At 33.4% G+C, this 15,407-nt stretch overlaps 1 pseudogene; it reads right to left on the reverse strand.

The window, feature by feature from the left end:
• Positions 1–13,195: 13,195 nt before the first annotated feature.
• Positions 13,196–14,400, reverse strand: LOC132067511 (protein PHYTOCHROME KINASE SUBSTRATE 1-like; annotated as a pseudogene).
• Positions 14,401–15,407: the final 1,007 nt, after the last annotated feature.

Genomic DNA, 15,407 nt, shown 5'->3' on the forward strand with positions numbered 1-15,407 from the left:
GCATAAAAAACACATAAGCAGAAAGATATTTTAGTCCTCATATTTTATGATGCGTTTGGAAGTAAACCATTTCTTCTGCTAAAATGATTGAAATGCCCTTAAAGCTATTTAAAAATAGATTACAAAGCATCTTTATAGAGAAAGACATATGACAGAATCAGAATGAAAGGGCAGTTAGGGATTTTATTCAAGAAGGGCATATCAATGATTATAAGAAATATCAGAAACTGAATAATAATAATTAAATCGCAAGTGTTGATAAGCGAAAAAGTTATAAATCGGGATGACCAACTTATAACTTTTGGATCATTTTGAATTTTTTTTCTTTGGCACTAATGGCACTAATTTTAACTTATAAGCACTACTTTAAATGTTTACCAATTGTGTAAATAAATCAAAAAGTACTTATAATTGATCCTATTTAACTTACAAAAGCTTTCCAGAACAATCTCTAAGTGGTTAACAATAGAAGAAATCTCTATATATCAATTTCATGATCAGATGGATGGATCAATTAATTAGATGGTTAACTTATCAGCATGTCAAAACTTTTGAAGCTTATCTACGTAAATAATTAGTAGTTATATTCCCTTTATAACATATGGTTGGATAAGGGTGAACCAAACCAGCTATGTAGCAACACGGAGCACAAATATCACTTTCATGTCAAGTTGGAATTAATTAAAAGAAGTAAATAGTCACATCACCATTAAATACACTTTAAGAAAAAAAACAACTTTGTATGGTATGTCTTGCAAGAAGAACACGCCCAGTGACATTAACTAATCACATAACATCTAGGGTGTGCTACTGCTCTGAACCTATTCAATGTTAGGGACCCTCCACTAGAGAACAACTTTGGTTGTCATATGCAAAATTTTCAATTAGTAATGTCAACATTAAAAAAGGAGAAAATAAACAATTCATTGTAATGATATCATACTGAAAAGATATAATCTAGACTATAGTAATATACTACAATTTAAGTATATTATTAAAAGTCTTTTCGGCGAGTTTTCATTTTTTATTTGTGTTCATGATAATCTTGTTGAAAATGAGTTCGAAAAAGATTTTTATTATCATTTAAAGACATCGAAAGGAGTTTTGGGATAGTGTTTTAGTCGATTGTTAGTGTAAAAAAATTAGAGTTTGATTCCTTACTACCTCAATTTTTTTAACAAATGAGACTAAAAAATTAAGACATATTCATCATAGTTGGGGTCGAACTCCTTAATTCTATACCCGCGATTAAATGAATGAGAAGTTTGACCTGTTGGACTAGGAATTTCATGACGTACAGATATAGTAGTGTCAATTTATATATCTACACGCTATTTCTTATTTTGCATAACGTGTACGATGTAATTTTCCAACTCGACACTGCTGGGAAGTAGACTTTAGACGCTCTTATCTCTTAAGGCAGTCACGAGGAAAGTATAATGAAACTACACCATTTATTATCAGTTTTAGCACTTCTATTAAATACGTAATTACTAATTTTGCAGCTACTTTCATTTAATTAGCCCAATGAACTCTGAACATTGTTGTCATTATTAAGAGCCCAAGACTTTTCTAACTCAAAAATAAATTTTTGAAACTAAACTAACCCGTTTAAAAAAAAAAAAAAAAAAAAAAAAAAAAAAAGCGAAACCGCGCACAAAATACGTGGTGAAAGGGCTAAAGTGTACATTTACACTTTGGTCCTTTCACAATCTGTGTGTGAAATCCTTTTAAAGAGCCCATCCTTTATTCTTTGAAAATCAAACTCAAAATTAAGCTTTTTTCCATACTTTGATCGAAAATTAGTCATGTTTCAAAATACCAGAATATAAATATTTTATATAGAACTTAATATTTTTTTTAGTGTACAATAATATCGACTCATTACATCAAGTATACATATACATACATTTAGATCGTTGTTTTAGAGGTTGTAAAGTGCTCCGAAGTAAGTTTGAAAACTTGTTATACATTTAGATCGTCGTTATAGGGCTCTAATTAATATAGGACGTTGCACGAGTTACTATTAATCGATAATAAATACTAAAATAACTAATTATCATTAAAAAAAAATAATACCCAAAAATATATATAATATTAACATAAAATGTACATTTTATTTACAAATACACAATCTCCTAAGGCCTAAGGATCCTCCTAACCCCACCACCCTCACCATCATCAGGATCCTCTCTCCTCCTCGTAATGACAGGATGATTTATGGCATGATCATCCTTTCTTCCCTTCTTCAGGCCCTGGGTGAAAATATGCTTCCTGTGGGAGACGGCGGCGGTCTCCACTTGAGTAACCTCAGTAGATGCCTCAGGAGATGACTCAATCGAAGGAGATTGGACCACAGGAGTAGAAGAATGAACCTGAAATAACAAATAAACAATTTAATGTTTCATAAACTAAACATGAAATAACATATAAACAATTATTTAATAAATTATTTCTTTGTAAAAAAACAAACCTGTGTGTCGACGGTCTTCTGAGATGGCTGGCAGAGGGCTCCTTAGCTGGCTCCTCAACGGTCTCTTGAGCGCTACTCGGAGCTGTAGTTGGAGGTGGAGACGAGTCAATCTGAACAAGAGGAGACGGCTCCACAGGCGCAGAAGAATGAACCTATGATACATGTAAATAATTTAGTTTAGACTAATAAAATAATTAATTAATACATTATTTTATTTAAAAAAATAAACCTGTGTGTCGATGGGCTCCTGAGATGGCATGTGAGAGGGCTCCTGAGTGGCCCGCGGAGCGAGATGCAGATGGTGCCGTAGGCTGGCCGTAGGACGAAGAAAGTAGTCATCGAAAATAATATCCAAGTTTATGTCCTCATCTCCGTCTCCCATATGTAGATCACTAATCGGCTGTGGAAATGATGACCAAGGATCATAATGTGGGAACATCTCTCTCGCCGTATATCCGTGTCTCTACGAAGTCGACGGCTGGAGAAGAAAGTTGACGGGATATCCGTAGATTGCCGACGAGCTCGACGGGGCTATATCGTCGGGCTCATCTACTAAACATCCGCGCACCGACCACCTGCTCCCCCGACCACCTCCCCATCGCCCTACCACCCTCGAAACACCCTCTCAGGTGCGTGGCTGCGGAACATTCTCATCGACACGATGCCACTCCGTGTCCGTGTCATACCGGTGTCGGTAGGTCGAACTATCCGTGCCGCATATGCCGCTATCCCGTGGTCGATGGGCTCCGTAAGGGGAATGCTCTCATGGCATATCATCAGAGTCATCCGTAGCTGCATATATTTGCAAATCTTAAGAATTGAATAAATTCGTAAAGTAATACATAATAAGACGATGGATTAAGTTTAAGACTAATAAAACTTACCAGCGCCTCATACGCTCCTGAGAGTGATGCATATCCTCGGCCATCAGGACGCGGCGTCGAGGGGTTAGTAATCAAGGAGCGAGTGATACGCATGTACCACGTCATGTACTCATGGATCGGAGTGTCATGTCCAACCGCCGCTAGAGTTGTCATCCTCGCGTTCCATGCATCGACTTCCTGGTGCATACGTGCCCGCTATGCCGCACTGTCGATCGAACGCTCGTCCCTGGTATAGTGGGTGTGCTCCTAACGTGTAGCCGCGGGTATGTTCTGTACATGCCCAAACTGCCGTAATACGCGGTCGGGCGCGTGATGCTCAACGATGTCCATATGAATCAATAGACACCGTGCCATCCACATGTGCTCACCAGCCCTACAAAACGCGGCGGTGACCCAAAATACGATCATACGGCGTCCATATGAAAGCCTATAAAAGAAATTCAACTAGTTAACAATAAAAGACTAACAAAAATAACAAACTAATGTTAAATCAAAAAAACTTACCTCGGGCGCCGTCATGCGGTCTAACTGATCCTTAAACGGGAGAATGATATGGTGCGTCTCCACACCTCTGGTACAGCCTCGCGACCATCTCCGCGCATATGGCATATCCTCAGCAACATAGTCATCGGGAGGGTGAGCAGCTATGGGCTGAAAAGGTCTCAACCTAGTCCACACCCATATCTGTCATAGTCATCAAAAAAATTATTTATCAGTCGTCGTTTCGAAAAAATATATTTAGTGTTTTATTACACACACTTAAATATATTACCTGAAGAAGAGGGCTAAATGCAGCGACCTCAAGCCTCTCGCCCATGCAGGCTAAATCAAATCCTACGTACATGTAAGCCAGGACAACGGCGCCCCAACTGTAACATCCCAGCTGATCTAGATCCTCAATAAAGAGCAGATACCTCATGCTCATATCCGCACCCGACGTGTTCGGGAACATGATTCCCCCGAATATGATGAGGAGATATAAGCGAGCACGTCGGTCAACATCAGCCTGAGGCGTCGCCTCGTCAATCGGATCCTGCAGATCTACGAGACGCAAGTGAGCATGGAGGGAGGACCGCAACAACCGACTCCGTCCACGCATATACCTCTGCAGAGGCTCGAAACCAGTGAGCGTAGTCAACTCCTGGCGATACGGCTGCATCTCCGGAGGCTCCACTCTATACAATGCATGTCCATCAATCTGTAGACCATAAATCACCTCAATATCCTGCAGGGTGATGGTAACCTCGCCAGTACAAAGATGAAATGTATGGGTCTCCGGTCGCCAGCGCTCAATCATGGCCGTCACTAGAGCCCTATCGTGCACAAGCCGACCAACCTCGATGCACCGGTAGATACCGCCCCGACGTAGTATATCTATGACACGAGGATGTGGGGGAATAGCCTCTAGAATATCCCATGCTGACTCCCCCAAACGGGTACGGACCACTCTACTAGAGGATACTGGTGCATCCCATACATACTGGGACCTATGCTCATGCTGTAGATAAAGTACCCCTCTGTTGTCGAAGGGCCCCGGCTCCATGGTGGTGTCCTATCTATTTTAGGCATTTTAAATTAATCATTAATATATGAAGTAAGGATTAAAGTAGTATATTTTTTACGCATTTTAAATTAATCATTATTTTTTTAATTAATCTCTAATACGTAGTATTAGGTATGTAATCTTTTACCGAGAAATTATACAAAGGATTGAATCCTAAACTAAGGATTTTCTATTTCTAGTTAGCAAATAAATAAATTAACAATTAAAGATATAAAGATTAATAATTAACAAATCAAAAAATTAACAATTAGCTAGCAAACAATTAGCATATAATTAATAAATAAATAATTAACTAACTAATCAAATAATTAACAAATTATTAGCATATAATTAATAAATAAACAATTAACTAACTAATCAAATAATTAACAAATTATTAACAAATAAACAATTGGCTTAACAAAAACTAAATAAATTATTAGCTAGTCTAACAATTGAAATAACTAATCTAACAATTACCAAATACTAAATAAATAATTAATAAACAATTAACAAATTAACAAAAAATAAAAAAATGAAAAAACGGGCAGAAAATAGCCCTTTTGCGCACAAAAAAGGTGCGTAAAAGTTTTTTAATTTCCATATTCGCAAATAATACAGAATTGTAATGCTTAGGTTAATAATGTAATAAAAAAATCATAGTAAAATACCTAGATTGAAGCTTTGATTTTGAGTTTTTGAATTGAATTATACGCCGCTTTCACAAGAACTTTGTTCCGTAACAATATACTAAAAATATTGACTTTTGGGTTGGATATCAACAGGAAAACGATGTTCTTGATCGCGTGGGACCTCGGAAAGGGACCTTTAATGGCTGATTTTTTTTTTTTTTTAATTGGGGGACCAGTGGTAGGGAAGAAGGAAGGGACCTCGATTTATTTCAGGTCTTTTATGCACAGATCTGTGCGTAAAAGAACTTAAGTGTAAAACTACACTGTCCCTTTTACGCACATAATCGTACAGAAAGCAGTTCTATTTTGGTTTTTTTTTTTTTTTTTTAATGGGTTATCTTGGTTCCAAAAATTTATTTTTGGGTTACAAAAGTCTTGGGCCCCATTATTAAAGATTGCAAAACCTTAGGAAGATCCTAATATTCTTGGAAAAATTATAGCTAAATAATTAAAGAATAGGGTTTCATTTCGAACCGCAATGAAAAAGGCTATTGAACTAACCTACTGACTTAAACTCTAGCTCTTCCATTTCATGATGGTGCGGCAGGAGTAACTACTTGCAGTCAAATCTCTCTATAACGACAGTGTTTGTCCAAAATTTCATGGCCCGTTTATAGTGAAGTGTTGTTATGCATGTCTACTGACATTTGATGTTTAGATCTCATTTAGCTGTTATAAACAAAAGTACGCACACAATTATTTTTCTATACTTTTATGTTATAAACAAAAACAATATATTTTTTAATTTTAAAATCTCAATTGATTTTCATTTCATTAATTAAAAATTGAAAAGACTAATAATCGATAACTAGTTGTACCATACCAAACAACAACATACCCAGTGTAATGGTTGTAACATATCAATGAAAAATTAAAATCTAAGGAACATATGCGTTTAAAATTAATTGAGAATTTAAATACTTCAAGTTTGACGTAAGAATTTTACAATTGTAGGTTGTTTCGTAAATTCTAGTCTCTTAGTGATAATATAACGCTTGAAGTGACGAAGAATTTTATCCAAACTTTCAGTAAAGGGGAATTCAATAATTTTCCCTTAAAGGCTATCTAAAAGCTTAACAGTTGACTCTTCTACTATGTTTATGACATTAATGATGATTACCATAAATATTTTATTTTTATACATTATATATCTTTTACAAAATATAATTACATAATATTTGAGTATGGCTGTTATAGAGATGTAATTTTACAAAGAGTGCACCGTTATAATGAATGCCACTCCTGTTATAGGTAAAATGTTGTTATAGAGAAGTAAAATATAACATGAAAATCGGTTCCGGAGAAAATCAGGTCATTATAATAAAATGTTGTTATATCGAATGACAATTATAGAGAGGTTTGACTGTGCTAGTAATGATCTTACTTCAATTTTAATTCAAGATATAATCTCACCTTTTCATACTAATATAGTAACCAATGAAAATAGAAACATAAAGTTTAGACGCCAATTTTACCATCTTTCTCAAGAGGTATATATTTTCCTTCTTTTCCTAGATTTTACAAATGGTATATTTTCTTTCTTGCTGTTCTATAAATAGAACTTTGACATTTTTCTGGTGGTCCATGCTTAGGGTGGTAAATGGACGTATATATCAAAAGAGGTAGGTTAATAAATTAGGGGGACATTAATCAGTCCAAAGATTACTTGGACTGAGATGAGTTAAATAACGGGTCAAAGTTCAACCTGCCCAACTCTTTCGAAGTTTTAATTTATTTGTTTAATTACCAAACAAAACTAATAAAAAATCTTTATTAGGGCTATATATAACATATATAAAAAAATAAAATATAAAAGATTACAATAAGGTTTCTCATGGGTCACTTTGGACTACGTACTTAGCCCAAATCAGCCCAATTTTTAGATCGACTAAATTGGACGGGTCTAAATGAATTGAGTTAATAAATGGATGAGTCATCAAACCGGTCAAACTTAGCAAATTGAGGAGGCTATGAGCCTAGTTCTTGTTGTGAGTGAAGATTGGATTTTGTCGCATACTTCTGCCAATTCTGCACTTGCCAGGCCAATTTTTCCCAAAAGCCTGACACTACTAAGAGTAGACATACTCAGTGGTGGGTCCAGAATTTTCACTTAGGGGGTTCGAAAAATAAAAATGTAGTGCTTAGGATTTGAACTTGGAACCTCAAGTTAAATTTTGAATCCCTTAAACCACTGAGCTAACCTCTAATTTTGTATTCAGCGTGCTCAAAATCCATATATGTACATAAAAAATTACCTTATATATATAGTGTAATTTTTTGCTGAGAGGGTTCGGGTGAACACCCTCGACCCTCCCTAGATCCGCCCCTGACCATACCTCATATGTAGCATTTTCTTATTCACTCCCATGGTAAGACTTTGTTTGCACACCCAACAAAAACATACTAATATATATATATATATATATATATATAAAAGGAGGGTAGTCTAGCTTAATATTAAGCCAAGTGGCGTAATATGAACAAGCCACTTGGCAACAAATTGTATTTGTATCAATTTAAAAAAGAAATTAATTGACATTATTAAATGAACTCACCTAATTTGTTGGATTTGATTGAAGAAATATAATTAATTGATATTCTTGAATCTAATTTATAGTTAAGAATACTCCTTTAAAAGGTAAGATATAATATTACTTGATAGAATTCAAAAAAAAAAAAAAAAGGCACAGGAAACTTTTAATAGACAATATAATTTAAATATTATCATTAAGAAATAATATTATATGATGACGAAAAATACTCACACGATAGTAGTAGTAGTAGTGGTTGTGGATTCTATTTGTACTTATTTTAAGAAAAAATATAAATTCACATTATTTGAAATTACTATATATACTTCCCTATTTTCTATTTTGGTAACTATTGATTGGAGAAATATATGAAATAGATGAGAGATAAAAATAAAAATTGAAAGTTCAAATTAATACACACTAACCCATTTTAGTGGGATATTATAGTCTGTTTGGCCAAGCTTCTAAAATTAGCTTATTTTAAAAAGTACTTTTCAAAAAACACTTTTGGCGAAAAGCAGTTTGTGTTTGACCAATTAATTAAAAAAATACTTTTGAGCAGCAATTAGTGTTTGGCCAAGCTTTTAAAAAGTGCTTCTGTTTGTATTTTTCTCAAAAGTACTTTTCAAAAAAGTGCTTTTGGGCAAAAGCTGTTTTTTTCAGCTTCTGAAAAACTGCTTCTGCTACTCCCCAGAAGCACTTATTTTCTCCCAAAAGCTTGGCCAAACATCTCACTTTTTTTTTTCTTTTTCAAATAAGCACTTATTGAAAAAATAAGTACTTTTGGAGATAAATAAGCTTGGCCAAACAAAGCTATTAGTCTTGAAACAAGATTCCATGCTCAAAGGGAGTAATTATAGGACTTTAACATATTTTATGTTTTGAAAAAAAAATTTAGTGATATAAAGTTATTGATCTCATCATTCTGCATTAGTTAGGATTATTGTCACATAAGGAAATTAAAACTATTGCCACGTTTCAACCAAAAATATTGAAAACTATAATTACTGCCTCATTAATTATAGATTATTGCCACGCTTCAACAAAAATAAAAGATAAAGCATGATGTCATTAAGACTATGTGACTGAAATCACAAAAGATAAAGTCAACTATAAAAAAAAATAAAAAAAAATGAAAATTTTCAAGCAAAAATTAAATAATATATGGTAAATCTCTCACGTAGAACATATATAAATGTAGCAAAACTATTCTATTATGTTTAAAGTAAAAGGTAAAAATATTTTATTTACTAAAAGAATTCCTATTTATACATGTGATTGCATAATAATGGAGTTCATTAATTTGAACTTCTAAAAAGATCTCAATTAAATCTTATAAAGAAGAAGTTTAAATTAAAACGAGATCGCAGATTTCTAATCCTTCAAATAGCCAATCTGTGATATCGATTTGATTGGAAATTTGAGTTTAATAGAGTGGTCTAATTGGGTAACCATCACATAATGCGAAATCAAGTTAATTAAGGAATTAATTAATTTGGTTTAGGTTTAACCATTGTTAAGGAAAATCATACCCCTAATAGAAAGAAAGAAAGAAAAAAAAAAGAATAAAACGTAAGGAAAAGGTAAAAAGGTGAGGATAAGAAATGGTAACAAAATCTTCTTCTTTTTGGTAAGTTTATATAATATTTTGAATTTTAATTTTTAAATTCGAACTCCTTGACCTCTTATATATATATTCTTTCAGTAAAACATAATGTTAGACATTCTCCTCTTTTAATATTAATCGTTACCTCTATTCATGAAAATTTACTGCATTCTTCATATTTCAAAGATTTCTACAACTTTAACATTTTCATTTTCTCTGCGCAGATGGTGATAATCGTATTACAGGAAATGATGCAAATAAATCATTTTTTTGCCTACTTTTCCCAGGCCTAAACTCAAACAGGTAATATTTTTTATAGATAACACATAAATAAGAAAATCAGTTTCTTATTGAGAATTTAATTAGTCGACTTGATGCTTTTTAACTACTAAATTTTGTTAATATTTATAGATTATTATTTATCGAAACTAATGCTCAACAACAACAACAACAAGCCCAGTATAATCCCACCATGTGGGGTCTGGGGAGGGTAGAGTGTACGAGACCTAACCCCGGCGGCTGTTTCCGAAAGACCCTCGGCTTAAGAGAGGAAAACAAGACAAAAGGTCAGATAGGGCCAAGCATATCGAAAACAATATGAAAACAAGGAATAACAAAAGTGAGAAAGTCATGATAGAACAGTCCGGAAAGAAAGGAGCATTAACTACTATAGATAAATAAGATAATCAAAGTACAACGGCCCAACAAATATAAGCAGCAATCAAATGCAGAAATCAAATGGCAATAAACAAACGAGCAAAACTACAACTACTATGGTGAAAGGATAAGCCACCTAGCCTTCTATCCTAATCTGAGTCCTCCACAACCTCCTATCTAAGGTCATGTCCCTCGGTGGTGGAAACGTGCCATATCCCGTCTAATCACCTCTCCCCAATACTTGTTCGGCCTCCCTTTACCTCTCTTGAAATCGTCCATAGCCAACCTCTCACACCTCCACACTGGAGCATCTGTGTCTCTCCTCTTCACATGCCCAAACCATCTCAGCCTCGCTTCCCGCATCTTGTCCTCCATCGATGCCACTCCCATTGTCTCGGATATCTTCATTCCTAACTCTATCCCTCCTAGTGTGCCCATACATCCACCGCAGCATTCGCATTTCCGCGACTTTCATCTTCTGAACGAGAAATTTCTTGACTGGCCAACACTCCGTCCCGTACAATAAAGTCGGTCTAATCACCACTTTGTAGAACTTGCCTTTAAGTTTTGGTGGCACTTTCTTATCACACAGCACTCCAGAGGCGAGCCTCCATTTCATCCACCCTGCACCAATACGATGTGAAACATCGTCGTCGATATCCCCATCTCCCTGTATAATAGACCCAAGATACTTGAAACTAATGCTCATATTATTATAATCTTTTGGTTTATTTTATGTGTTTCTGTTATTGCTTAATTCTTGTGATAGTTTATCTATTTAATACAGTTTTGAGTGGAACTTTAGATGGATCACCCAGAGAAAAGAAGATTGAGAAATTGTTAAACTGAAATAGCTTTGTTTATCTATTTACTTTTTAGTATATAGTATGAAATTAGCATTTTTTTTTTTGGGATTTGTTTGTGAATCCGAGATCTACTTGAATTTGAAATTGATACTTTATGTAATTTTAGAGAGCATTTTCAAATTTAAATTGGTGTAACCTCATTATTTTTTGTGCAATTGATTAACACCTATATATGAGCATGCATGGAAGAAAACTTAAAAGAGAGTCAAATAAAAAATTCGAATTAATATATTATAATTTCTTAATGGAAATATGAAGTTGAACTGCAACAAAAAATTTCAAATGATATATTAAAGTACTTTTAACTGAAATATAAAACTTACAAATACTAATTATTCCTCAATCAAATTACCAATCTAAATGCTTCATACTCAATTGTATCTTCTGTAGACCGTAATACATGCATGTTTATATTCTTTAATTTAATTTCTATAGCTAATTCTATTGATATCATTTTGTACATGATTTTACATTATCTGCCACTGCAAGAATATCATCGGTTGTACGTAATCAAATAAATGATTGTGAATAAATATACAGCGAGTGGCTTTTCATGAACTGCATTGCAATTTTCATTATTGTCTCACTTTTTGAACATATCATCTGCTTCATGTAAACTTTCAATTAACATAAATAATAGGATTTGACCTCATAACATTAACCTCCCTTGTGGTTTACGATATCATGGCTATCTCCCTTATTTTATTTTCTTAACAAATCTTTGTTTTCTCCTTAAAGTTACTCTTCCTCAATCACCACTTCTTTCAAAATTATGTTTTATTCCTTTTCTTCCCTTTCAAAAAGAGGAATCTATCATTATGTATGTACATTGGTTAAAAGATTCTCCATTTAATTCAATTTTTTTTCACTGTGTTTTATAGTGCTACAAATGTATGAAAAATGATAGAGATATAGTAATTTTTTTGTGTGATCTGATTGAAGAATTTGTTTAGTTATGTTTTCAAATGAATGATTTATGTGTCTCTATCTCGTGATATAACATTTTATGATCTAATTTGCATTATTTCTATACCATTTTGTTGCATAAATTACTTTCATGCTCTTAATTTTTCATCAATATCTTCAGAGAATTTATATCGTAAGTTTTCTTCTTTATTAATTTTTTTATGTCAATGCAGGTCATATTGCATAATTACTTTTCCTATCATATTAGCTAATAAGAAAAAGAAGCTTTATTATAAGCATTTAGTTTTTTAAGTTGGTTTTCGGATCTTAGAACAACTCATAGTACTTCGGATTATAGAAGGCATTAATTTTTTTTTTTTTTTGTAGTGTTTGAAACTTGGATGGAAAAGTAAGAATTGGCAATGGCAATGAAGAAATATGATAACAAATTTCTTACAAAATCAATAAATCACTGGTAATCTTACCATTGTAGTTTCACCTTCAATGAAACTTATTATATTGAAATTTCTTTTGTTTCTTTTAATGGTTAACATTTTCTATTTCCTCTTATATGCAATTGTGCTTAAATGAAGTCACATGTCAATGAAACGATATTAAGTAATGGATAATGCAATGACAATAGACAAAATCGTAGAAAAGAGAATTTTTCTAAAATTATTTTTTATAGTGTAGATATATTTGGATAAGATTATTTGAACTCAAATCATAACAGACGAAGTTAAAGATAAGAAATATTAAACAACAAAAGAATTTCAAGCTTTGGCAATGTAATGATACCAAGTAATGAATATAATACCTATAGCGATAAATAAAGAATACAAACGTCAAAGACTTTAATGTAGAAATATAGAGAAATAAGAGTTATGTATATATATCAAAAGATTGAGTATAAACTCAAATAGTTAATACTCACCGCGCATCGCGCGGTTACATATAGTAGTATGATATAACAAAGAGAACTAGACTAAGAAAATTCATAATTTTGGTTTTCTTCTACAAAAGAGAGAGATGATAGAATTTAAGAGAAGATATTATAAAGGACAATATCATTATTCAGTTACATTAGCTTTGGTAATAAGCCAATAACACAAATACAAAATCAACAAGATGTATCTAACTTTAGACAATTTAATTCACAACAAAAACACTTAAAAACTGTGAACCTCAGATTACACACTAGAAGAAAAACAAGAACTAACAAAAATACTCCTAACTAGTTTATTTATTCTTCAACTGCATTGTTAAATACTGCAAATACTAGAGTCACATAACAAAATTTTCCACTTCTAAATATACAAGAAATCTGCATGACGTCCAGTATATGTGCTGGAGAATGATGATTTTGTATTAAAATCATGTTTCATATTTCCTGCATTAAATCGAGTCAATTTGCTCTCAGCATGAAATCTTGTCATTGGCCTAATAGGCTCATGAGTCTTGAAGTTCCTCTGAGGCATCTCAATTGATGTTTTTTCACTAACTTTATATGCATCTCCAACAACTCCTACATCTTTATGACTGTTACATCCCAAAATAATGCCCGAACAACGTTTCGATTTGTCTCTCTCTGCTGTTTCTCTTCCATCATGGACAATTCTATTGGAATTTGATCTAATTTTGAGCTCTTCTGAATCAGACATTATAGAGAAATCAGCGGCACTAGCAGTGACAACACTCCAATCAATGCTAACTTCACTTGGAGCATAACAAGACATGCCATCTGAACCCTGTCTCTAGCAAGGCTTGGATTTGCTGTATTATTACTTGGGAAACTTTCAATTTCAAATAAGTCTGAAGAACTTGCATCACTTTCTGCATAATCATCCTCCTATGTTCCATTTGAACTTGCTCCTATGTTGATGATATCAATTTCTTCAGCTTTTGGAACAATTGCATCCCATGTTGACATACCTATTTTTTTTCTCAATGCTCATTTTGCTTCTTTCTTTATCTGTTATTGGAAAGCCAAACACTTCTAGGGACTTTCTTGGTTCTTCTTCTTCCTTTTGCAATTGTATCTTCATCCCTGGATTTCCGAAAACCGGAACTCCAAGTCCCAATTCATCAATTTTCTTGAAGTGCAAATCTTGATGATTAGTTCTTGGTGTACTGGACTCAGAATTTTGAGCCAAGGTTCTAGTCTTGCTGTGCACAAGAATCTTGTGTCACTAGACGTTGCTGGCCTCCGGGGAACACGGTATTACCTGTGTCACTATCCATGGCATGGGGTGTGGTTCCGTAGGTTGTAACAATGTTATTAGGGCTCGTTTGTCTATGAGAATTATTTACTTTTTTCCGAAATATCCTTTCACTTTTTTCACTTTATGGTGTTTGACCATAAAAATTCCAAATAAAACTTCACTTTTTTTCCCCCCACTTTTTTCACTTTCAATACATTCAAACAACCAAATATTCTTTGCAAAAACTATAACCAAACATAACTCCAACTCCAAAATACCAAATAAAGTGAAATATATTTGGTTTTCAAGGCCAAACGCCTACTTAGAGTCATTTGAAACTTGTTATCTTAAACATGTCTTATTATCTGTGTGATTGTGAAAAATTGTCATTAAAGGTTAATGAAAAGTTCGAGTTAAATTGTTTTAATTTAAACATTTATCATTCTTTTTTAACAAACTAATAAAAAGATGATGTCATATAACATGATATATAGGCAGTAGTAAAAATATAAAAATACTTGAGAAATTTGTAGTGAAATTGCTTTTTGATTTTACTTACCAGTAGTGACAGTAGGGACAGGGGCAGCGGGGGGTGGACCCCCTTCGTCAAAAAATTATAATTATGTAAACAAGAATAAAAAGATTTTTTTCACGCATAAATAAGTTATTGAATTTACTTGGCATAAAAAATATTTTTTTTTAATCCCTTATTTGAATGCCTGGTTTCACTGCTAAGTGACAAGGACATGTAAACTGAGACTATAAAATATTAATGATGAAATACAACTTCAATTTATACTTACTTTGTGGAATTTTTTTTTTTTTTTTTGGATGAAGTGCTTCCCATGACACATTATTTGTTTAAACCTTCCGGCCGTTGACCGAGCAGTAAGGACTAATGGGACAAAATGTACCTATATACGCGATTAAGTAACGCACAATGGATTAGTTTCTCTCTCAAAAATACTGAAATGAAAAGGAAACGGCAAAAAAAAAAAAAAAAAAAAAAAAAGGAGGATGGGTGGGTGGGGCCGGGGGGGGGGTGGGG

Source organism: Lycium ferocissimum, chromosome 8 (genome assembly GCF_029784015.1).
Source record: "Lycium ferocissimum isolate CSIRO_LF1 chromosome 8, AGI_CSIRO_Lferr_CH_V1, whole genome shotgun sequence".
NCBI lineage: Eukaryota > Viridiplantae > Streptophyta > Magnoliopsida > Solanales > Solanaceae > Lycium > Lycium ferocissimum.